The sequence below is a fragment of the Castor canadensis genome, chromosome 14 (genome assembly GCF_047511655.1).
Source record: "Castor canadensis chromosome 14, mCasCan1.hap1v2, whole genome shotgun sequence".
Classification (NCBI taxonomy): domain Eukaryota; kingdom Metazoa; phylum Chordata; class Mammalia; order Rodentia; family Castoridae; genus Castor; species Castor canadensis.
Window position 1 is genome coordinate 47,444,575 of NC_133399.1, and position 26,933 is coordinate 47,471,507.

The 26,933-nt window shown below is 45.4% G+C and overlaps 3 long non-coding RNA genes across 4 annotated transcripts in view; all 3 read right to left on the minus strand.

Moving 5' to 3' along the window:
- Window positions 1-10,881: 10,881 nt before the first annotated feature.
- Window positions 10,882-17,098, minus strand: LOC141416839 (uncharacterized). Its single transcript, XR_012441415.1, has 3 exons — window positions 16,983-17,098; window positions 14,080-14,258; window positions 10,882-11,852 (listed from the first exon to the last, which is right to left on the minus strand). It is a non-coding gene; the product is annotated as an uncharacterized lncRNA (long non-coding RNA).
- Window positions 17,099-17,695: 597 nt separating this feature from the next.
- Window positions 17,696-24,060, minus strand: LOC141416840 (uncharacterized). Its single transcript, XR_012441416.1, has 3 exons — window positions 23,945-24,060; window positions 21,042-21,220; window positions 17,696-18,814 (listed from the first exon to the last, which is right to left on the minus strand). It is a non-coding gene; the product is annotated as an uncharacterized lncRNA (long non-coding RNA).
- A 597-nt stretch (window positions 24,061-24,657) lies between these two features.
- Window positions 24,658-26,933, minus strand: part of LOC141416841 (uncharacterized) — a 451,556-nt gene continuing 449,280 nt past the window's right edge. For both annotated transcript variants that reach the window (XR_012441417.1, XR_012441418.1), the window contains exon 3: window positions 24,658-25,776. This is a non-coding gene — a long non-coding RNA (uncharacterized lncRNA). The remainder of the gene's footprint in view (window positions 25,777-26,933) is intronic.

Genomic DNA, 26,933 nt, shown 5'->3' on the forward strand with positions numbered 1-26,933 from the left:
CTTCTCAGAACTACATCTCCCATCATCTGGGAGGGTATTCCCTTAACTGACCCAAAATATCACAGAGTGAGGGCCTGGGGCTGTCTTCCAGCCTACAGTGTTCCTAACTTGAACAAAACACGCAAAAGCACACACTGGCTGCCAAGAGCCTCAAGGTGACCACAAGAATTCACTTCCTAACGACACAGAAATTACTTCACTTTGATCTGAGAAGTACACAGGCACACACACGCTATAGCCAAGGAATGCTTAGGGTTCTCTAGTGACTGAAATGCTTACCACCTCTCGGAAGAATGGCAGATTTCAGGAACACCACAACCTATGGAAGAAACATGAAACTCTCAGCAAGGACATCCAAATCTGCAATGGTTCTCTGAGGGACATCACAGTTCACCTTTCATTCATGGAACCGAAGACATAAAGTCAGTGCCACACAAGGCTGTTCCTCAAGTGACTTGGGGAAGGAACCTATATTCTACCAACCAGTGTTGGGAAACTAAACAACAAACATCCCACACACACTCACACACAGAGAATTAGTGACATACTAATATTTATCTTGTATGTGAATTTCTTACATTCTATGGAGTTAATTACAACTTTGTGCAAGACCAGAAGTCATAGAACATCACCCAGCCTTGTTCGTTCCATCTATTTCCTCCACGTTAATGATAGATTTTGATTCAAAGACACTTCTGCATGCCTAAGCAGCGGATACACTCAAAGAGTGTGAAACAATTGGTAATATGAGAATTTATGACAAATAGCAAAGAAATTAATACATGAACAAATGAGAAATATTAAGCACACAGACAAAGACAGACACATACACACAAGAAAGGCACACAGAAAGGTACACAGACACCCAGGAACCTGGCCTCTATTCAACGCAAGTCGAATGTTATCTGCAAAGGCTGAAATCCTGGCGTTACCCTACTGAGGCGACACTTTAAGCACTTTAGGAAGGATCAAACTTAGAAAAACCCAAGAAGTGACATCAGTTCCAACATTGTCCTTGGAAGGAAGACATACTACCACCATTATGCCAAGGAACAACTAAAGGCTAATCGAGAGTCAGTGTCTGAAGCCATCACTTGAACTCAAATCACTTCTAGCAGGGTAACGAGGCACATACATATATGCATCGTGATAGCCTCACATACCCTGCACATATTCAAGGATCCCTGAATCTTTCCTCCTCAGTGAATTGATTACAGTTTACCTAGGGAGTAACAACACAGAGAAAAACCCAAAATTACTGCCTTCCGAAGGAGCATTCCTGACTGGCATTATTAGGAACACAGCATCCACGGACAATGATCCAGGAACTATTTTCAACCGCACATGCGGCCCCACACACAAACACACCCACACAATGAATGTGACCCATGAATATTAACTACTTTGTGTAAGTCAATTTCTGGGCTTACATCAAAAAAAAGTACCTTTCAGCAGAACCCATACTTATGAACACCTGGAAACACCGGTGAATGAGGTGAATTCCTTCCAACCTTCACTGCCTGTGCTTTGATGTACTCTGCAGACCAGAGAAGAATTTATATCAGATCAACAGGTGTCTGTGCTGTGCCTCCATGGAACCTTTTCCTCCCTTGCCAGTCCACTAGAACCACACCTTGAGATGACGTGGTGAGGAATAGAAGCAGAAACCAAGGCTCCAGAATGGGGAAATCTTTGCCAGGTATACATCTGACTGAAATTAGTACCGAGAATATACTCAAAAACTAAATTCCCGTAAAAATCAGTGACCCAATGAAGAAATACACGAATGCACTTAACAGAGCTTGTTCCAAGGCAGAAGTCCAAAGGACCTACAACTACATAAAGAAATGCTCACCATCGCTCGTCAGAAAGAAAACAAAAATGAAAACAATACCAAGATTCCAAACCACTCCCATTGTAATGGCTATCAAGAATACAAACAACTAATGTTTTCAAGGATGTCTAAAAAAAAGGAACCCTCATATGCAGTTAGTGGGAATGCAAATTAGTACAACAACTGTGGAAAACAATATGGAGGCTTCTCGAAACTCAAAGTAGAATTGCTGTGTGATCCAGCATTATCATTCATAGGGATATACCTGAATGAATGCAAGCCAGGTAACAATACAGACACCTGCACATCCGTGTTTACTGCAGCATTACTCACAACAGCTAACATATGTAAACGGCCAAGATGCCTCACAACTGATACATGGATCCAAAACTGTGGCATTTACACACAATGGAATTTTATTCAGCCTTAAATAAGCATGAAATTTTGTTGTTTGCAGGTAAATGGATGGAACTAGAGAACATCACCTTAAGTTAAATTAGTCAGGTTGGGGAAACCAAAGGCCACATGTTTTTTCTCACACATGCACTAGAGACCTGACACACATACAAGCAGTAGTATGAACAACAGGTCTAAGGGGAGCTCATTTATGAGAGAGAGAGGGTAAAAGGAGGAGGTTAACCAGGTCAATATGGTTGTTGTACTTTCTGTAGAGGAATGCAGAATTTTAAAAACTTTTGAAACTACCATAAGAAGGAGAATAAAGTAGAAAAGCAAAAAATCGAGGGAATGACCCAATTTGTGTTATAAGGTGTACATATATATATATGCATAGAGCTATATATGTATGAGCAAATGTCACAATGAAATATCCCGTATAGCTATCTCAATTAAACAAACAAAAACGTGCGGGTCACCAGTGGCTCACACCCGCAGTCCCTGTGACTCAGAAGGGAGAGATAAGGAAGATCTTGGTTCAAACACAGCTTGGGCAAATAGTTTGCAAGACCCTGTCTCAAAAACACCTATCACAAAAAAAGGGCTGGTGAACTGCCTCAAGGTAGAGTCCCTGAGTTCAAGCCCCAGTTCTGCCCCCCACACTAAAACAAAATAAACACAAAAAGGGATTTTTGGTAACAGAAATGGAAAATAGGTCCTGTATAGGGAGTTGTTACTTGTGGGAGGGGTGAGGATATAAGGAAAGGGTGTAGGATATGGTATAAGTATTATATACTCATGTATGAAAATGGAAAAACGAGACGTGATGAAACTATTCCAGGAATACGGTGAGAGAGAATAAAGGAGAATGTGGAGGGATGAATTCAACTATGGCATATTATAAGAACTTTGGCAAAAGTCACAATGTACCCCCACTACAGTAAGTTTGTTAAAACTCAGGAATGGAAAAAAAGTGTTTTTAATCATTGTGTTCATTTCACTGACCTTCACAGACAGAAGTTACACAACCAAACTTAATCGGCCTGTTTTCCCACAAACTAACACCCAAATGACTGACTATGCATGTTAGTTCTCATGACCTCATACCTCCTCACAAACGTTGTAGCACTGACATCACACTCACATCACCCAACAGCAGATGTGAGGAACAGAGCCCTGTGCTCCAAACACCTCTGAAAATAGCTGCACCAGCACAGGTAATCATTCAAACTCTCTGCATACATTTCCCTATCAAATAAGAAGGTTGGTCTAAATGACATATAAGGTCAGTTTGGCTTCTCCTATTCTACTAACATTTTGGGTCACTTTTGCTCAACTGGGCACTTCCCAAATGCCTGAGCCACAGAAAATGAGTGAATTTTGTTTTCTTGTTTACTATGCTAAAAGTTGGAGGAATTTGTTACACACATATAGGTAACTAACACATGGAAGATGACAGGCCCATCTGCTAACTACTGGTGGCATCCAAGAGGGCTCCATAAACTCAGGGGCTTACACTGAAAGCCCAGGGGCATCTTGACATCTGCCCTGCAATAAAGCATCTATGGCCTCTGCAAAAATCCTACCAGTGCATTTGCTGGGGTGCTGACAAAAAATGCTTCAATGGTACATACATGCTAAGGGACCCAGGGCTCATGAACTCGTCCTCAACTCAGTCACTGCTAGAAGCGGGGGTATGGGAGTTGTTTATCTCACAGAGAAAGATCTCTGATCAAACATGCTCCTTAACTCACCTGAGTTTGTGGAATCTGAAATTCCAGTTGAACAGAAACCATGTGGTAATTTCCTGATAATCTGTGTCACTGCATAACTTTCTTTTTATCTGTAAATTAGAAAAACAAGAATTTTCAATGGAATTTGATTCAGCCACAATAAAGAATGAGATTTTATCCTTTGCAGAGAAATGGATGGAAATGGAGATTATCTTAAGTGAAATTAGCCAGGTTCTGAAACCAAACACTGCATGTTTTCTCTCAGATGTAGAATACAGGCCCAATAAATATACAAAGAGTGCTATGAAAAACAACTCAATCTGACGGGGAGTCCCTAATGGGAGGGAGAACATTTAAAAGAACAAAGTTAAGAATGTGAATACGGTCGGTTGATGTATTTTCTATCCATCAAAAATGGAAGGGGAATAAAGTAAAAAGGACAACAGGAAGGGATGAAACAATTAGGATCATAAGACGTATGTACATGGAAATGTCACAGTGAAACTCCCTATAGACCTATCTTAAACAAAAAAAATCATTTTTTTTCAAAAGAAGAAAACAGACCCAGTCCCACCAAACACAAACATATAAACTAATAAAAAACACAACACAAGAAAGGAAACCTGGTCTTGTCTCGCAGTTAGTTACATTGGGAGCAGGGAGGATTATTAGTAAATGGTTGTGAGGGTGAATAGGATGGAAATATTGTGTACTCATGTATGAAAATGGAAACATGAGACCTGTGAAACTATTCCAGGAATAGGGAGGGAGATAATAAAGGAAAATAATGGAAGGGATGATTTTAACTATGACATAGTGTAAAAAACTTTTGTAAATGTAACAACATATACCCAGTACAACAGTACTCAATAAACAATATTTCAAAAAAGAAAAACCATACCACTCCAGCACACCTTCTGTGCGTTGAGTATTTTCAACAGAGGCTTGTGGAAAATATTTCAAAGAGCTGGCTTTGAACTGCGATCCTCCTGTTTCTACCTGCTGAGGTGAGAGAAATGCAGGTATACGTCACAGGCAAACAGCCCAAATTTCAGGTACATTACTATGGGTTTTTTATCACATACCGATCCATTCCTAAACAATATAGTGATTGGTGTTGGATGGTTTGGCTCTGTTTATTCTTTTCGGGGTTCACTGTACTTCTTTAATCTAAAGATTTATAGAACTTTGACAGGAGGTGTTGCTAAAAGGGTAGAGCAACTGCTTTGCAAGTGAAAAGCATTGAGTTTCAACGCCAGTATTACCAGTCCCAACATTTCCACCAAAACCAAAAAAGTTTACGAAGATCTCTACTGAGGAATGGTATCACCCGATCCTAGGATGCTCAGGTCACCCGTGTGCTCAGGCCATGTGTGCCCCGTATATCGAGGACCCAAATAAAAGAGAAGTCTTCCACACAAGACAGTGGCACCTACCTCCAGCTTCTCCATGCTTGGCTGGCTGTGCTACCATAGCAAGAGGCCAGGCAGGAGCTGCCTCGGGAATGTGTATGTTGCAGTGGCTGGGATCCCACTGTGACATCACAACCAAGTCTGTCCTGATTGGTCAGACCACGTAAGCACTGCCTCTATGGCCCCTCTCCCTTCAGTCTCCAGCCATTTGTGTGGCAGTTTCCTGGCAAGAACTTGTGATCTGGGAATTGCTTTTCTCCTCCACGTTCCCTCCTCAGATCATTCAAGGTTCAACTGGCATGACATTTCTGACTTCTTCCAAACTACTCCCAATCTGGACCCCACACTTTGGAGGACAGGAAGGCTTTCACCTGGTGAGTACACAAACACCTCAAGCCCTTTGAAGGTAAATAAGCCAGGAAAACTCCCTGAACCTTGGATGAGGCAACTTCCTTCTCAGAACTACATCTCCCATCATCTGGGAGGGTATTCCCTTAACTGACCCAAAATATCACAGAGTGAGGGCCTGGGGCTGTCTTCCAGCCTACAGTGTTCCTAACTTGAACAAAACACGCAAAAGCACACACTGGCTGCCAAGAGCCTCAAGGTGACCACAAGAATTCACTTCCTAACTACACAGAAATTACTTCACTTTGATCTGAGAAGTACACAGGCACACACACGCTATAGCCAAGGAATGCTTAGGGTTCTCTAGTGACTGAAATGCTTACCACCTCTCGGAAGAATGGCAGATTTCAGGAACACCACAACCTATGGAATAAACATGAAACTCTCAGGAAGGACATCCAAATCTGCAATGGTTCTCTGAGGGACATCACAGTTCACCTTTCATTCATGGAACCCAAGACATAAAGTCAGTGCCACACAAGGCTGTTCCTCAAGTGACTTGGGGAAGGAACCTATATTCTACCAACCAGTGTTGGGAAACTGAACAACAAACATCCCACACACACTCACACACAGAGAATGAGTGACATACTAATATTTATCTTGTATGTGAATTTCTTACATTCTATGGAGTTAATTACAACTTTGTGCAAGACCAGAAGTCATAGAACATCACCCAGCCTTGTTCGTTCCATCTATTACCTGAACGTTAATGATAGATTTTGATTCAAAGACACTTCTGCATGCCTAAGCAGCGGATACACTCAAAGAGTGTGAAACAATTGGTAATATGAGAATTTATGACAAATAGCAAAGAAATTAATACATGAACAAATGAGAAATATTAAGCACACAGACAAAGACAGACACATACACACAAGAAACGCACACAGAAAGGTAGACACAGACACCCAGGAACCTGGCCTCTATTCAACGCAAGTCGAATGTTATCTGCAAAGGCTGAAATCCTGGCGTTACCCTACTGAGGCGACACTTTAAGCACTTTAGGAAGGATCAAACTTAGAAAAACCCAAGAAGTGACATCACTTCCAACATTGTCCTTGGAAGGAAGACATACTACCACCATTATGCCAAGGAACAACTAAAGGCTAATCGAGAGTCAGTGTCTGAAGCCATCACTTGAACTCAAATCACTTCTAGCAGGGTAACGAGGCACATACATATATGCATCGTGATAGCCTCACATACCCTGCACATATTCAAGGATCCCTGAATCTTTCCTCCTCAGTGAATTGATTACAGTTTACCTAGGGAGTAACAACACAGAGAAAAACCCAAAATTACTGCCTTCCGAAGGAGCATTCCTGACTGGCATTATTAGGAACACAGCATCCACGGACAATGATCCAGGAACTATTTTCAACCGCACATGCGGCCCCACACACAAACACACCCACACAATGAATGTGACCCATGAATATTAACTACTTTGTGTAAGTCAATTTCTGGGCTTTCATCAAAAAAAAGTACCTTTCAGCAGAACCCATACTTATGAACACCTGGAAACACCGGTGAATGAGGTGAATTCCTTCCAACCTTCACTGCCTGTGCTTTGATGTACTCTGCAGACCAGAGAAGAATTTATATCAGATCAACAGGTGTCTGTGCTGTGCCTCCATGGAACCTTTTCCTCCCTTGCCAGTCCACTAGAACCACACCTTGAGATGACGTGGTGAGGAATAGAAGCAGAAACCAAGGCTCCAGAATGGGGAAATCTTTGCCAGGTATACATCTGACTGAAATTAATACCGAGAATATACTCAAAAACTAAATTCCCGTAAAAATCAGTGACCCAATGAAGAAATACACAAATGCACTTAACAGAGCTTGTTCCAAGGCAGAAGTCCAAAGGACCTACAACTACATAAAGAAATGCTCACCATCGCTCGTCAGAAAGAAAACAAAAATGAAAACCATACCAAGATTCCAAACCACTCCCATTGTAATGGCTATCAAGAATACAAACAACTAATGTTTTCAAGGATGTCTAAAAAAAAGGAACCCTCATATGCAGTTAGTGGGAATGCAAATTAGTACAACAACTGTGGAAAACAATATGGAGGCTTCTCGAAACTCAAAGTAGAATTGCTGTGTGATCCAGCATTATCATTCATAGGGATATACCTGAATGAATGCAAGCCAGGTAACAATACAGACACCTGCACATCCGTGTTTACTGCAGCATTACTCACAACAGCTAACATATGTAAACAGCCAAGATGCCTCACAACTGATACATGGATCCAAAACTGTGGCATTTACACACAATGGAATTTTATTCAGCCTTAAATAAGCATGAAATTTTGTTGTTTGCAGGTAAATGGATGGAACTAGAGAACATCACCTTAAGTTAAATTAGTCAGGTTGGGGAAACCAAAGGCCACATGTTTTTTCTCACACATGCACTAGAGACCTGACACACATACAAGCAGTAGTATGAACAACAGGTCTAAGGGGAGCTCATTTATGAGAGAGAGAGGGTAAAAGGAGGAGGTTAACCAGGTCAATATGGTTGTTGTACTTTCTGTAGAGGATTGCAGAATTTTAAAAACTTTGGAAACTACCATAAGAAGGAGAATAAAGTAGAAAAGCAAAAAATCGAGGGAATGACCCAATTTGTGTTATAACGTGTACATATATATATATGCATAGAGCTATATATGTATGAGCAAATGTCACAATGAAACATCCCGTATAGCTATCTCAATTAAACAAACAAAAACGTGCGGGTCACCAGTGGCTCACACCCGCAGTCCCTGTGACTCAGAAGGGAGAGATAAGGAAGATCTTGGTTCAAACACAGCTTGGGCAAATAGTTTGCAAGACCCTGTCTCAAAAACACCTATCACAAAAAAAGGGCTGGTGAACTGCCTCAAGGTAGAGTCCCTGAGTTCAAGCCCCAGTTCTGCCCCCCACACTAAAACAAAATAAACACAAAAAGGGATTTTTGGTAACAGAAATGGAAAATAGGTCCTGTATAGGGAGTTGTTACTTGTGGGAGGGGTGAGGATATAAGGAAAGGGTGTAGGATATGGTATAAATATTATATACTCATGTATGAAAATGGAAAAATGAGACGTGATGAAACAATTCCAGGAATACGGTGAGAGAGAATAAAGGAGAATGTGGAGGGATTAATTCAACTATGGCATATTATAAGAACTTTGGCAAAAGTCACAATGTACCCCCACTACAGTAAGTTTGTTAAAACTCAGGAATGGAAAAAAAGTGTTTTTAATCATTGTGTTCATTTCACTGACCTTCACAGACAGAAGTTACACAACCAAACTTAATCGGCCAGTTTTCCCACAAACTAACACCCAAATGACTGACTATGCATGTTAGTTCTCATGACCTCATACCTCCTCACAAACATTATAGCACTGACATCACACTCGCATCACCCAACAGCAGATGTGAGGAACAGAGCCCTGTGCTCCAAACACCTCTGAAAATAGCTGCACCAGCACAGGTAATCATTCAAACTCTCTGCATACATTTCCCTATCAAATAAGAAGGTTGGTCTAAATGACATATAAGGTCAGTTTGGCTTCTCCTATTCTACTAACATTTTGGGTCACTTTTGCTCAACTGGGCACTTCCCAAATGCCTGACCCACAGAAAATGAGTGAATTATGTTTTCTTGTTTACTATGCTAAAAGTTGGAGGAATTTGTTACACACATATAGGTAACTAACACATGGAAGATGACAGGCCCATCTGCTAACTACTGGTGGCATCCAAGAGGGCTCCATAAACTCAGGGGCTTACACTGAAAGCCCAGGGGCATCTTGACATCTGCCCTGCAATAAAGCATCTATGGCCTCTGCAAAAATCCTACCAGTGCATTTGCTGGGGTGCTGACAAAAAATGCTTCAATGATACATACATGCTAAGGGACCCAGGGCTCATGAACTCGTCCTCAACTCAGTCACTGCTAGAAGCGGGGGTATGGGAGTTGTTTATCTCACAGAGAAAGATCTCTGATCAAACATGCTCCTTAACTCACCTGAGTTTGTGGAATCTGAAATTCCAGTTGAACAGAAACCATGTGGTAATTTCCTGATAATCTGTGTCACTGCATAACTTTCTTTTTATCTGTAAATTAGAAAAACAAGAATTTTCAATGGAATTTCATTCAGCCACAATAAAGAATGAGATTTTATCCTTTGCAGAGAAATGGATGGAAATGGAGATTATCTTAAGTGAAATTAGCCAGGTTCTGAAACCAAACACTGCATGTTTTCTCTCAGATGTAGAATACAGGCCCAATAAATATACAAAGAGTGCTATGAAAAACAACTCAATCTGACGGGGTGTCCCTAATGGGAGGGAGAACATTTAAAAGAACGAAGTTAAGAATGTGAATACGGTCGGTTGATGTATTTTCTATACATCAGAAATGGAAGGGGAATAAAGTAAAAAGGACAACAGGAAGGGATGAAACAATTAGGATCATAAGACGTATGTACATGGAAATGTCACAGTGAAACTCCCTATAGACCTATCTTAAACAAAAAAATATCATTTTTTTTCAAAAGAAGAAAACAGACCCAGTCCCACCAAACACAAACATATAAACTAATAAAAAACACAACACAAGAAAGTAAACCTGGTCTTGTCTCGCGGTTAGTTACATTGGGAGCAGGGAGGATTATTAGTAAATGGTTGTGAGGGTGAATAGGATGGAAATATTGTGTACTCATGTATGAAAATGCAAACATGAGACCTGTGAAACTATTCCAGGAATAGGGAGGGAGATAATAAAGGAAAATGATGGAAGGGATGATTTTAACTATGACATAGTGTAAAAAACTTTTGTAAATGTAACAACATATACCCAGTACAACAGTACTCAATAAACAATATTTCAAAAAAGAAAAACCATACCACTCCAGCACACCTTCTGTGCGTTGAGTATTTTCAACAGAGGCTTGTGGAAAATATTTGCAAGAGCTGGCTTTGAACTGCGATCCTCCTGTTTCTACCTGCTGAGGTGAGAGAAATGCAGGTATACGTCACGGGCAAACAGCCCAAATTTCAGGTACATTACTATGGGTTTTTTATCACATACCGATCCATTCCTAAACAATATAGTGATTGGTGTTGGATGGTTTGGCTCTGTTTATTCTTTTCGGGGTTCACTGTACTTCTTTAATCTAATGATTTATAGACTTTGACAGGAGGTGTTGCTAAAAGGGTAGAGCAACTGCTTTGCAAGTGAAAAGCCCTGAGTTTCAATGCCAGTATTACCAGTCCCAACATCCCACCAAAACCAAAAAAGTCTATTTAGAGCTCTAGTCTTCAGGAAATTTAGAAAAAGAATTTAAGCATTGAGTATATTTTTAACAAAATTAGCGAACACCACTAATTTTCTTCCAAATAATCAAATATGGAGCCCACACTTTCATGCTTCACAATATAATTTTAGAGCTCTTAAAATGGTTAAGAACACTCCTCATTGTTACAGTGCTGAGAAGTCATGAAAAAAATTCTTAAGAACAGAGGCTGGGCAGAGTGATTCATGTTTGTAGCAATACCAGCTACTTGGTAGGCAGATGATCACAGTTCTAATCCAGGGAAAGCAAAAAGTTAATGAGACCTGGGCTAGTGATATGGCTCAAATGGTATACTCCCTGCCTAGCAATTACAATGCCCTGAGATCAAACCCCAATACTACAAAATAAAATCCCACAGTTAGCAAGACCCCATCTCAAACAGTAAGCTGAGCATGTTATTGTGTGCCTGTTTTCTAATTGGTGTCCCAAGTCCCACCACCCCCAAAATAATCCAATCTGTGTGATGTGGCATAGGGAGGAGGATCAAGGTCTGAGGGCCCACCCTGGGTAAAAACTCAAGAGACCATAGCTGAAAAATAACTAAAAGAAAAATGGGATAGGGGTATGGCTCAAGTGGTAGAGCAGCTACCATGCAAGTAAGAGACCCTGACTTCAAACACCATGATTATCAGAAATTTTTAAAAAGAACAGAATCTGAGAATGCCTTACTTGCCTAGCATAGTCAAGGAACTGGGTTCAATCACCAGCACTGGAAAAAAAACAAAAATTAAATGAAAAACTGTTCTTACATTGTTAATACATGCAGGTACACTTAATTTTTAATTTCAAACTCATTATTTTATAACCCAACTCATTAGGAAACAAAACTGAGGATACTCAAAACAATGATCATGTGCACTAAAGGAAATTCCTAAACAATTCTAACAATGTTTGGAGAAATGAAAACATAACCGCCTCAAAGGATACTTTCCTCAAATACTACTATTTGATTGACTGGCTTCTAATGTATTCATTAATAATCCAGAGGAACTGTAACAGCACAATTATGTCAATTGAAAGAGATGACTTCAAATTATTGACTTTCCAACAGCACCTGACCCAGTGACTCAGGCAGACACAATATGAATTTGTTGATTAAGTAAACATGTGATGACATCAAATGCAGATCAAGCTTTTTGTCTGTCAATTTGCTCAGTATGTCAAAAAGCTGTCAAAAAATAGAATTATAAATACCATTTTGAACAATGCTGTATCACTTGGCCTCAGGAACAGTCACTTTTACCTGCCAATCTTTTTTTTATATTTTGTAACAAAGCATAACCCAGGTGAATATAATCTTCAATGCCAGGGCTCTCAGGCATTTTTATGCTGTGAAGCTCATCAGCTGTTCTGCTTTTTGTGATATCATCTAAGTATTTTTAAAGGGCAGGCTTTTTTGTGTGAAAAAAAGAAAAGAAAGTCTGAAAACCAGTGATACAAAAAACTGTATAATCACAGTTTATTCACATCTAGATTCCACTTGCGTACTTGCATCAGACTGCATTCTTTTACTGCTCAAAATGCTTCTCTTCCAGTACCACTCCTCTTGCCAAATTATATCACTAATCATTCTCACAACTATTTTGATTGATGGCTTTAAAATACTACTTCTTGGGTCAGAGATGTAGCTCAGTTGTAGAACACTTGCCCAGTATGTGCAAAGGTCCTGGGTTTAATCCTCAGCACAGAGGGGAAAAATGTATGTGAGTGTGTATATATATTCTTTATTATAAGTTTTATTCTTTTCCAAGTTTGCTAAAATAAGTACATACTACTCATAGAGTAGAAAATTATTTCATCTTTTGAAATATCTTTGTCTGAAATCTCCTTTCTAGCTACAGGAGTTTTTTTAAGACCCTGAAATTTTACATCTGGCTAGCCTCACTCTATTTCTTTTTGCAGTGGTAATGAAATTTGAACTCACGGCCTCAGGCATGGTAGTCAGGCACTCTAACTGCTTGAGCCACTCCACCAGTCTATACTCTCCGTACATTCAGCACCCATCTCTTCCTTTCAAGTAATTAAGGTCTCTAAATTCCATCACTCCATCTCTATAAATAATTCAAAATATCCCTGCAGTGAGCTGCCTCTCCCTCTCCTAAGAGTTATTTCAGTAGAAAAATCAGAAACCTCTTCCAAAAATGATTTCTGCTCAAATATTGTAATTCTTGTCCAACCAAAGTTCCTAATATCTAGTTATCCAGTTGCAAGGTTAAATTAGCTACCTCTTATCTGTCAGAGCACCATAGACATTTGGCAATAAAACTTATTCTTTAAGACCAGATATCTTCCTTCTGGAAAAAGCTTCAGTGGCTGAACATTTATTGACTATATGTAATGATAGTGCACTACAGTGAGACAGCTTTCATGTGAGTGAGCAACAAATTGTAAGACTTATTAATTAAAATCTGGGTTTAATGGCACATACCTATAATGTCAGCAATCGAGCATCTGAGGTAGGAGGCCAGCCTGGGCTACACAGCAAGCTCATGTCTCAAAAAATCAAAATTAAGCTGGTGGCAGGGTTCAAGTGGTAGAGCACTTGCCTAGCATGCATGAAGCCCTAGATTCAATTCCCAATACTTAAAAGAATAAATAAAGTTGTGTTAAAACACAAAAATCCCATACCACTTACTTGACTAGAAAGGTTCTTAAAGACACTGTGCTGTTAATATTTACCTTAGGCAACTTTAAGAGTGTTGAAGCTGGAATGTGGCTTCAGAGTTAGAGAGCCTCCCTAGCAGACACAAAGTCTGAATTCGCACCCTCGTGCCACAAAAAAAGTATTGAGCAAATGTGGTGTGCAAAAGATGCCTTCATTTACAAGTACACCGTGACAGTGAACTTGCAGAATCCTAAATCAACGTTTGACAACCAAGTTCCTGTGCATAATACAGTGAGCTTCAAAACTTCTTCTGGACTGAAACAATGCTCACCCTTTCTGTCCTCTCAGAGCTTGGTAGTCCTTGTCTTCCTGAAGGAATTTCTCGCACTGAAAGCAGTCAGCATACTTAGAAATGACAGTTCTTGTTTTAAATGTCCACGCTGACTTCTCAAGTCTTCAGAAGAATCCATCCCACCACAGAATATGATCTGCAGATTTTCTGAAATGATTCTGTAAAAAAGCAAATATTAGAAACAGTTATTCCAACTACTAACAATTATTTCAGATAATACACAATTTTGCTAAAAACATTCTCATTTTGTTCCTCATAATCTCTCCACATTCAACCTCAGAATTTTCTGAATACCAATGTGACCTATACCATCATTTCTATACCATCATTACCCCCAAATCATAGTACTGAATTTGTAGCCCTGGGAAACACAGTGACAAACCTGGTCTCAAAACAGCATCTACAAGCACCCACAGTAGCCCTGGTCGCAGAGCTGCTCTCCAGGACAGCAGTGCAGCAGGAGCCTTGTCAGGGCTCATTGAGCCTCAGACCAGTTCTGGGGGAAGAGGCAGTGGCTTCAGGGCAGGAGGAGAAGGTGTGACTTGCTTTCCCCTGTCACCAGCAAAGAGCACCAAGGGCGGGGCAACACCTTCCAACTGTTCCTGCCCCACAGCACAGAGTTCATAAGCTTCAAGTTGGAGCTCTGAGGCTTCTTCTGCACCAAGACCACCAGCTCTCTACGCAGTGCTGCTCCAAGGTTATCCATGGCTGTGCTTCCTCTGGGGTCTGGGGCCGGACCCCAGCGACGCCCACCCCGTGTCCGAGGTACTGCACGCCTGATCCCCCCACCGCCCAACGCACTGCCTGCTGACCCATGCCGCCTGCAACCCAATGCAGGGCACGCTGACCCCAGAACCCCGACACACCACATGCCTGTCCCCCGCTGCCCACAACTCGATGCACTGCACGCTGACCCCCAAAACCCGACACACCGACGCCTGACCGACGCCGCCCACAGCCGGATGGATGCACCACCCACAGCCCTCAGCACCACACGCCTGACCCCCTCCGCCCGCATCCTGGCGCACCTCCCGCCTGACCCACGCTGCCTGCAGCCGGACCACCTCCCGCCTGACCTCCGAGGCAGGACGCACCAGCACGCCTGACACCCGCCGCCTGATGCACCTCTCGCCTGACCCCGCTGCCCACAACCTGACCCACCGCACGCCTGACCTCCGCCGCCCCCATCCCGGTGCGCCTCCCGCCTTACCCAGGCCACAGGCATCCCCACGCACCTCAAGCCTGACCCCCGCCGCCCTCATTCGGAAACACCTCCTGACTGACCCCTGCCACGCGCAGCCCAACGCACTGCCTGACCCAGATGCCCGCAGCCCTGTGCACTTCCCACCTGACCTCCGCCGCACGCCGCACCGCACGCCTGACCCCGCCAACCATAACCCGACGCACTGCACGCCTGACCCCCGCCGCTAGCATCCTGACCCACCTCCCGCCTGACCCACGCCGCCTGCAGCCCAACCACCTCCCGCCTGACCCCCGCTGCCCGATGCACCGCTCGCCTGACCCCGTCGCATCGCACGCCTGATCCCTGCCGCCTGCAGCCTTATGCACCTCCAGCCTGCACTCGCCACCAGCATCCCCACACGCACCTCCGCCTGACCCGCGCCGCCTAAAGCACTGCACGCCTGACCCCGCCGCGCACATCCTGAAGCACCTCCCGCCTGACCCCTGCCGAGCACATCCTGAAGTACCTCCTGCCTGACCCACTCCGCCTGCAGCCCGACCACCTCCCGCCTGACCCCGCCGCCCACAACCCAACACACTGCATGCCTGATCCCCGCCGCCCGCAGAACCTCCCGCCTGACCCACCCTGCCTGCAGTCCGACCACCTCCCGCCTGACCCCCGCCACCTGAAGCACTGCATGCCTGACCCCCGCCCGATGCACCGCTCGCCTGACCCCGCTGCTCACAACCCGACGCACCGCAAGCCTGACCCCCGCACCCCGGTACCTCCAGCCTGACCCACACCGCCACCATCCCGACGCACATCCCACCTAACCCCCGCCTCTCTCAGCCCAACATACCTCCCGCCTGACCCCCGCCGCGCTCATCCCGAAGCACCTCCCACCTGACCCCCCGCCGTGCTCATCCTGAAGCACCTCCCACCTGACCCCCACCGCTTGCAGCCAGACACACCTCCTGCCCAACCCCAGCGGCCTGCAGCCCGACGCACCTCCCACCTGACCACACCGCCCGCTGACCCCGGCAACCCGACGCACCGCACGCCTGACCTCCGCCGTCCACAGCCCTACGCACCTCCAGTCTGACCCCGGCCGCCCGCTGGCCCAGCAACCCGACGCACCGCATGCCTAACCCCCGCTGTCCGCAGCCCAACGCACCTCCCGCCTGACTCCCGCCGTCCGCAGCCTGCCGCACTTCCCGCCTGACCCCGCTGCCGCAGCCAGACCCACTGCCTGACCACCCCCCCCATGCCGGCAGCCCGACGCACCTCCCACCTGACCACGCTGCCAACTGACCCCGGCAACCCGACGCACTGCACGCCTGACCTTCGCCGTCCACTGCCAGACGCATCGCACGCCTGACCTCTGCCGTCAGCAGCCCAACGCACCTCCCGTCTGACCCCCGCCGCCCGCTGACCCCGGCAACCCGACGCACCGCACGCCTGACCCCCGCCGTCTGCAGCCAAACACCTCCCGCCTGACCCCCGCTGCCCGCAGCCAGACCCACTGCCTGACCGTCCCTCCCCATGGGGGAGCCCGACGCACCTCCTGCCTGACCCCGCAACCTGACTCAATGTCCTGCCTGACCCCACCACCTCCCCTATTTCCCCCCACCCCTACTTCCCGACCCGTCCCCACCGCCCGGGCCAACAGGACGCTCCTCAGATAGGAAGAGGGACCTACCATTGCCAAGCCCTACTCCGGAGTGCCATCACCCCACGCTGATCACCTTGCCCACTTTCTGAGACTGCCTGGGCTTGTGGGGCGAGCGCTGCCTGGCTGTGGGGCCAATACAGTAAGCCAAGGCCTGCCAGTGGGCGTGGAGTCCGTGCTGAGGCCCTGCCCTTCTCCAGCTTCCAGTGTAGGCGCTGCTCCAGGGCGCCCCCTGCCGGCCTCCTGTCAGTAGGCACTTTGCAGTGAACAAAGTTGAGTAAACTTGTCTAATTTTCTAGTACACTTATGCCCCTGCCTGGCGCTGAGAATGCTGGCAGCAGCCTGAGACTCCAGGACTGGGGCCCTGCTCGCCCCGGCGCCTGGTACCGCGCATGCAGGAGGACAGCGTGGACCCTCAGCTGACCATGGCCACGTCTCCAGGAATCCAGGCGCTCATCCCTTGAAGACTCCACCTCACTAGTCTGTCTGCAAGTCCTCCAACGAGGACTTTCATGCTCATGTATGAAAATGGAAACATGAGACCTGTGAAACTATTCCAGGAATAGGGACGGAGATAATAAAGGAAAATGATGGAAGGGATGATTTTAACTATGACATAGTGGAAAAAACTTTTGTAAATGTAACAACATATACCCAGTACAACAGTACTCAATAAACAATATTTCAAAAAAGAAAAACCATACCACTCCAGCACACCTTCTGTGCGTTGAGTATTTTCAACAGAGGCTTGTGGAAAATATTTGCAAGAGCTGGCTTTGAACTGCGATCCTCCTGTTTCTACCTGCTGAGGTGAGAGAAATGCAGGTATACGTCACGGGCAAACAGCCCAAATTTCAGGTACATTACTATGGGTTTTTTATCACATACCGATCCATTCCTAAACAATATAGTGATTGGTGTTGGATGGTTTGGCTCTGTTTATTCTTTTCGGGGTTCACTGTACTTCTTTAATCTAATGATTTATAGACTTTGACAGGAGGTGTTGCTAAAAGGGTAGAGCAACTGCTTTGCAAGTGAAAAGCCCTGAGTTTCAATGCCAGTATTACCAGTCCCAACATCCCACCAAAACCAAAAAAGTCTATTTAGAGCTCTAGTCTTCAGGAAATTTAGAAAAAGAATTTAAGCATTGAGTATATTTTTAACAAAATTAGCGAACACCACTAATTTTCTTCCAAATAATCAAATATGGAGCCCACACTTTCATGCTTCACAATATAATTTTAGAGCTCTTAAAATGGTTAAGAACACTCCTCATTGTTACAGTGCTGAGAAGTCATGAAAAAAATTCTTAAGAACAGAGGCTGGGCAGAGTGATTCATGTTTGTAGCAATACCAGCTACTTGGTAGGCAGATGATCACAGTTCTAATCCAGGGAAAGCAAAAAGTTAATGAGACCTGGGCTAGTGATATGGCTCAAATGGTATACTCCCTGCCTAGCAATTACAATGCCCTGAGATCAAACCCCAATACTACAAAATAAAATCCCACAGTTAGCAAGACCCCATCTCAAACAGTAAGCTGAGCATGTTATTGTGTGCCTGTTTTCTAATTGGTGTCCCAAGTCCCACCACCCCCAAAATAATCCAATCTGTGTGATGTGGCATAGGGAGGAGGATCAAGGTCTGAGGGCCCACCCTGGGTAAAAACTCAAGAGACCATAGCTGAAAAATAACTAAAAGAAAAATGGGATAGGGGTATGGCTCAAGTGGTAGAGCAGCTACCATGCAAGTAAGAGACCCTGACTTCAAACACCATGATTATCAGAAATTTTTAAAAAGAACAGAATCTGAGAATGCCTTACTTGCCTAGCATAGTCAAGGAACTGGGTTCAATCACCAGCACTGGAAAAAAAACAAAAATTAAATGAAAAACTGTTCTTACATTGTTAATACATGCAGGTACACTTAATTTTTAATTTCAAACTCATTATTTTATAACCCAACTCATTAGGAAACAAAACTGAGGATACTCAAAACAATGATCATGTGCACTAAAGGAAATTCCTAAACAATTCTAACAATGTTTGGAGAAATGAAAACATAACCGCCTCAAAGGATACTTTCCTCAAATACTACTATTTGATTGACTGGCTTCTAATGTATTCATTAATAATCCAGAGGAACTGTAACAGCACAATTATGTCAATTGAAAGAGATGACTTCAAATTATTGACTTTCCAACAGCACCTGACCCAGTGACTCAGGCAGACACAATATGAATTTGTTGATTAAGTAAACATGTGATGACATCAAATGCAGATCAAGCTTTTTGTCTGTCAATTTGCTCAGTATGTCAAAAAGCTGTCAAAAAATAGAATTATAAATACCATTTTGAACAATGCTGTATCACTTGGCCTCAGGAACAGTCACTTTTACCTGCCAATCTTTTTTTTATATTTTGTAACAAAGCATAACCCAGGTGAATATAATCTTCAATGCCAGGGCTCTCAGGCATTTTTATGCTGTGAAGCTCATCAGCTGTTCTGCTTTTTGTGATATCATCTAAGTATTTTTAAAGGGCAGGCTTTTTTGTGTGAAAAAAAGAAAAGAAAGTCTGAAAACCAGTGATACAAAAAACTGTATAATCACAGTTTATTCACATCTAGATTCCACTTGCGTACTTGCATCAGACTGCATTCTTTTACTGCTCAAAATGCTTCTCTTCCAGTACCACTCCTCTTGCCAAATTATATCACTAATCATTCTCACAACTATTTTGATTGATGGCTTTAAAATACTACTTCTTGGGTCAGAGATGTAGCTCAGTTGTAGAACACTTGCCCAGTATGTGCAAAGGTCCTGGGTTTAATCCTCAGCACAGAGGGGAAAAATGTATGTGAGTGTGTATATATATTCTTTATTATAAGTTTTATTCTTTTCCAAGTTTGCTAAAATAAGTACATACTACTCATAGAGTAGAAAATTATTTCATCTTTTGAAATATCTTTGTCTGAAATCTCCTTTCTAGCTACAGGAGTTTTTTTAAGACCCTGAAATTTTACATCTGGCTAGCCTCACTCTATTTCTTTTTGCAGTGGTAATGAAATTTGAACTCACGGCCTCAGGCATGGTAGTCAGGCACTCTAACTGCTTGAGCCACTCCACCAGTCTATACTCTCCGTACATTCAGCACCCATCTCTTCCTTTCAAGTAATTAAGGTCTCTAAATTCCATCACTCCATCTCTATAAATAATTCAAAATATCCCTGCAGTGAGCTGCCTCTCCCTCTCCTAAGAGTTATTTCAGTAGAAAAATCAGAAACCTCTTCCAAAAATGATTTCTGCTCAAATATTGTAATTCTTGTCCAACCAAAGTTCCTAATATCTAGTTATCCAGTTGCAAGGTTAAATTAGCTACCTCTTATCTGTCAGAGCACCATAGACATTTGGCAATAAAACTTATTCTTTAAGACCAGATATCTTCCTTCTGGAAAAAGCTTCAGTGGCTGAACATTTATTGACTATATGTAATGATAGTGCACTACAGTGAGACAGCTTTCATGTGAGTGAGCAACAAATTGTAAGACTTATTAATTAAAATCTGGGTTTAATGGCACATACCTATAATGTCAGCAATCGAGCATCTGAGGTAGGAGGCCAGCCTGGGCTACACAGCAAGCTCATGTCTCAAAAAATCAAAATTAAGCTGGTGGCAGGGTTCAAGTGGTAGAGCACTTGCCTAGCATGCATGAAGCCCTAGATTCAATTCCCAATACTTAAAAGAATAAATAAAGTTGTGTTAAAATACAAAAATCCCATACCACTTACTTGACTAGAAAGGTTCTTAAAGACACTGTGCTGTTAATATTTACCTTAGGCAACTTTAAGAGTGTTGAAGCTGGAATGTGGCTTCAGAGTTAGAGAGCCTCCCTAGCAGACACAAAGTCTGAATTCGCACCCTCGTGCCACAAAAAAAGTATTGAGCAAATGTGGTGTGCAAAAGATGCCTTCATTTACAAGTACACCGTGACAGTGAACTTGCAGAATCCTAAATCAACGTTTGACAACCAAGTTCCTGTGCATAATACAGTGAGCTTCAAAACTTCTTCTGGACTGAAACAATGCTCACCCTTTCTGTCCTCTCAGAGCTTGGTAGTCCTTGTCTTCCTGAAGGAATTTCTCGCACTGAAAGCAGTCAGCATACTTAGAAATGACAGTTCTTGTTTTAAATGTCCACGCTGACTTCTCAAGTCTTCAGAAGAATCCATCCCACCACAGAATATGATCTGCAGATTTTCTGAAATGATTCTGTAAAAAAGCAAATATTAGAAACAGTTATTCCAACTACTAACAATTATTTCAGATAATACACAATTTTGCTAAAAACATTCTCATTTTGTTCCTCATAATCTCTCCACATTCAACCTCAGAATTTTCTGAATACCAATGTGACCTATACCATCATTTCTATACCATCATTACCCCCAAATCATAGTACTGAATTTGTAGCCCTGGGAAACACAGTGACAAACCTGGTCTCAAAACAGCATCTACAAGCACCCACAGTAGCCCTGGTCGCAGAGCTGCTCTCCAGGACAGCAGTGCAGCAGGAGCCTTGTCAGGGCTCATTGAGCCTCAGACCAGTTCTGGGGGAAGAGGCAGTGGCTTCAGGGCAGGAGGAGAAGGTGTGACTTGCTTTCCCCTGTCACCAGCAAAGAGCACCAAGGGCGGGGCAACACCTTCCAACTGTTCCTGCCCCACAGCACAGAGTTCATAAGCTTCAAGTTGGAGCTCTGAGGCTTCTTCTGCACCAAGACCACCAGCTCTCTACGCAGTGCTGCTCCAAGGTTATCCATGGCTGTGCTTCCTCTGGGGTCTGGGGCCGGACCCCAGCGACGCCCACCCCGTGTCCGAGGTACTGCACGCCTGATCCCCCCACCGCCCAACGCACTGCCTGCTGACCCATGCCGCCTGCAACCCAATGCAGGGCACGCTGACCCCAGAACCCCGACACACCACATGCCTGTCCCCCGCTGCCCACAACTCGATGCACTGCACGCTGACCCCCAAAACCCGACACACCGACGCCTGACCGACGCCGCCCACAGCCGGATGGATGCACCACCCACAGCCCTCAGCACCACACGCCTGACCCCCTCCGCCCGCATCCTGGCGCACCTCCCGCCTGACCCACGCTGCCTGCAGCCGGACCACCTCCCGCCTGACCTCCGAGGCAGGACGCACCAGCACGCCTGACACCCGCCGCCTGATGCACCTCTCGCCTGACCCCGCTGCCCACAACCTGACCCACCGCACGCCTGACCTCCGCCGCCCCCATCCCGGTGCGCCTCCCGCCTTACCCAGGCCACAGGCATCCCCACGCACCTCAAGCCTGACCCCCGCCGCCCTCATTCGGAAACACCTCCTGACTGACCCCTGCCACGCGCAGCCCAACGCACTGCCTGACCCAGATGCCCGCAGCCCTGTGCACTTCCCACCTGACCTCCGCCGCACGCCGCACCGCACGCCTGACCCCGCCAACCATAACCCGACGCACTGCACGCCTGACCCCCGCCGCTAGCATCCTGACCCACCTCCCGCCTGACCCACGCCGCCTGCAGCCCAACCACCTCCCGCCTGACCCCCGCTGCCCGATGCACCGCTCGCCTGACCCCGTCGCATCGCACGCCTGATCCCTGCCGCCTGCAGCCTTATGCACCTCCAGCCTGCACTCGCCACCAGCATCCCCACACGCACCTCCGCCTGACCCGCGCCGCCTAAAGCACTGCACGCCTGACCCCGCCGCGCACATCCTGAAGCACCTCCCGCCTGACCCCTGCCGAGCACATCCTGAAGTACCTCCTGCCTGACCCACTCCGCCTGCAGCCCGACCACCTCCCGCCTGACCCCGCCGCCCACAACCCAACACACTGCATGCCTGATCCCCGCCGCCCGCAGAACCTCCCGCCTGACCCACCCTGCCTGCAGTCCGACCACCTCCCGCCTGACCCCCGCCACCTGAAGCACTGCATGCCTGACCCCCGCCCGATGCACCGCTCGCCTGACCCCGCTGCTCACAACCCGACGCACCGCAAGCCTGACCCCCGCACCCCGGTACCTCCAGCCTGACCCACACCGCCACCATCCCGACGCACATCCCACCTAACCCCCGCCTCTCTCAGCCCAACATACCTCCCGCCTGACCCCCGCCGCGCTCATCCCGAAGCACCTCCCACCTGACCCCCCGCCGTGCTCATCCTGAAGCACCTCCCACCTGACCCCCACCGCTTGCAGCCAGACACACCTCCTGCCCAACCCCAGCGGCCTGCAGCCCGACGCACCTCCCACCTGACCACACCGCCCGCTGACCCCGGCAACCCGACGCACCGCACGCCTGACCTCCGCCGTCCACAGCCCTACGCACCTCCAGTCTGACCCCGGCCGCCCGCTGGCCCAGCAACCCGACGCACCGCATGCCTAACCCCCGCTGTCCGCAGCCCAACGCACCTCCCGCCTGACTCCCGCCGTCCGCAGCCTGCCGCACTTCCCGCCTGACCCCGCTGCCGCAGCCAGACCCACTGCCTGACCACCCCCCCCATGCCGGCAGCCCGACGCACCTCCCACCTGACCACGCTGCCAACTGACCCCGGCAACCCGACGCACTGCACGCCTGACCTTCGCCGTCCACTGCCAGACGCATCGCACGCCTGACCTCTGCCGTCAGCAGCCCAACGCACCTCCCGTCTGACCCCCGCCGCCCGCTGACCCCGGCAACCCGACGCACCGCACGCCTGACCCCCGCCGTCTGCAGCCAAACACCTCCCGCCTGACCCCCGCTGCCCGCAGCCAGACCCACTGCCTGACCGTCCCTCCCCATGGGGGAGCCCGACGCACCTCCTGCCTGACCCCGCAACCTGACTCAATGTCCTGCCTGACCCCACCACCTCCCCTATTTCCCCCCACCCCTACTTCCCGACCCGTCCCCACCGCCCGGGCCAACAGGACGCTCCTCAGATAGGAAGAGGGACCTACCATTGCCAAGCCCTACTCCGGAGTGCCATCACCCCACGCTGATCACCTTGCCCACTTTCTGAGACTGCCTGGGCTTGTGGGGCGAGCGCTGCCTGGCTGTGGGGCCAATACAGTAAGCCAAGGCCTGCCAGTGGGCGTGGAGTCCGTGCTGAGGCCCTGCCCTTCTCCAGCTTCCAGTGTAGGCGCTGCTCCAGGGCGCCCCCTGCCGGCCTCCTGTCAGTAGGCACTTTGCAGTGAACAAAGTTGAGTAAACTTGTCTAATTTTCTAGTACACTTATGCCCCTGCCTGGCGCTGAGAATGCTGGCAGCAGCCTGAGACTCCAGGACTGGGGCCCTGCTCGCCCCGGCGCCTGGTACCGCGCATGCAGGAGGACAGCGTGGACCCTCAGCTGACCATGGCCACGTCTCCAGGAATCCAGGCGCTCATCCCTTGAAGACTCCACCTCACTAGTCTGTCTGCAAGTCCTCCAACGAGGACTTTCATGCTCATGTATGAAAATGGAAACATGAGACCTGTGAAACTATTCCAGGAATAGGGACGGAGATAATAAAGGAAAATGATGGAAGGGATGATTTTAACTATGACATAGTGGAAAAAACTTTTGTAAATGTAACAACATATACCCAGTACAACAGTACTCAATAAACAATATTTCAAAAAAGAAAAACCATACCACTCCAGCACACCTTCTGTGCGTTGAGTATTTTCAACAGAGGCTTGTGGAAAATATTTGCAAGAGCTGGCTTTGAACTGCGATCCTCCTGTTTCTACCTGCTGAGGTGAGAGAAATGCAGGTATACGTCACGGGCAAACAGCCCAAATTTCAGGTACATTACTATGGGTTTTTTATCACATACCGATCCATTCCTAAACAATATAGTGATTGGTGTTGGATGGTTTGGCTCTGTTTATTCTTTTCGGGGTTCACTGTACTTCTTTAATCTAATGATTTATAGACTTTGACAGGAGGTGTTGCTAAAAGGGTAGAGCAACTGCTTTGCAAGTGAAAAGCCCTGAGTTTCAATGCCAGTATTACCAGTCCCAACATCCCACCAAAACCAAAAAAGTCTATTTAGAGCTCTAGTCTTCAGGAAATTTAGAAAAAGAATTTAAGCATTGAGTATATTTTTAACAAAATTAGCGAACACCACTAATTTTCTTCCAAATAATCAAATATGGAGCCCACACTTTCATGCTTCACAATATAATTTTAGAGCTCTTAAAATGGTTAAGAACACTCCTCATTGTTACAGTGCTGAGAAGTCATGAAAAAAATTCTTAAGAACAGAGGCTGGGCAGAGTGATTCATGTTTGTAGCAATACCAGCTACTTGGTAGGCAGATGATCACAGTTCTAATCCAGGGAAAGCAAAAAGTTAATGAGACCTGGGCTAGTGATATGGCTCAAATGGTATACTCCCTGCCTAGCAATTACAATGCCCTGAGATCAAACCCCAATACTACAAAATAAAATCCCACAGTTAGCAAGACCCCATCTCAAACAGTAAGCTGAGCATGTTATTGTGTGCCTGTTTTCTAATTGGTGTCCCAAGTCCCACCACCCCCAAAATAATCCAATCTGTGTGATGTGGCATAGGGAGGAGGATCAAGGTCTGAGGGCCCACCCTGGGTAAAAACTCAAGAGACCATAGCTGAAAAATAACTAAAAGAAAAATGGGATAGGGGTATGGCTCAAGTGGTAGAGCAGCTACCATGCAAGTAAGAGACCCTGACTTCAAACACCATGATTATCAGAAATTTTTAAAAAGAACAGAATCTGAGAATGCCTTACTTGCCTAGCATAGTCAAGGAACTGGGTTCAATCACCAGCACTGGAAAAAAAACAAAAATTAAATGAAAAACTGTTCTTACATTGTTAATACATGCAGGTACACTTAATTTTTAATTTCAAACTCATTATTTTATAACCCAACTCATTAGGAAACAAAACTGAGGATACTCAAAACAATGATCATGTGCACTAAAGGAAATTCCTAAACAATTCTAACAATGTTTGGAGAAATGAAAACATAACCGCCTCAAAGGATACTTTCCTCAAATACTACTATTTGATTGACTGGCTTCTAATGTATTCATTAATAATCCAGAGGAACTGTAACAGCACAATTATGTCAATTGAAAGAGATGACTTCAAATTATTGACTTTCCAACAGCACCTGACCCAGTGACTCAGGCAGACACAATATGAATTTGTTGATTAAGTAAACATGTGATGACATCAAATGCAGATCAAGCTTTTTGTCTGTCAATTTGCTCAGTATGTCAAAAAGCTGTCAAAAAATAGAATTATAAATACCATTTTGAACAATGCTGTATCACTTGGCCTCAGGAACAGTCACTTTTACCTGCCAATCTTTTTTTTATATTTTGTAACAAAGCATAACCCAGGTGAATATAATCTTCAATGCCAGGGCTCTCAGGCATTTTTATGCTGTGAAGCTCATCAGCTGTTCTGCTTTTTGTGATATCATCTAAGTATTTTTAAAGGGCAGGCTTTTTTGTGTGAAAAAAAGAAAAGAAAGTCTGAAAACCAGTGATACAAAAAACTGTATAATCACAGTTTATTCACATCTAGATTCCACTTGCGTACTTGCATCAGACTGCATTCTTTTACTGCTCAAAATGCTTCTCTTCCAGTACCACTCCTCTTGCCAAATTATATCACTAATCATTCTCACAACTATTTTGATTGATGGCTTTAAAATACTACTTCTTGGGTCAGAGATGTAGCTCAGTTGTAGAACACTTGCCCAGTATGTGCAAAGGTCCTGGGTTTAATCCTCAGCACAGAGGGGAAAAATGTATGTGAGTGTGTATATATATTCTTTATTATAAGTTTTATTCTTTTCCAAGTTTGCTAAAATAAGTACATACTACTCATAGAGTAGAAAATTATTTCATCTTTTGAAATATCTTTGTCTGAAATCTCCTTTCTAGCTACAGGAGTTTTTTTAAGACCCTGAAATTT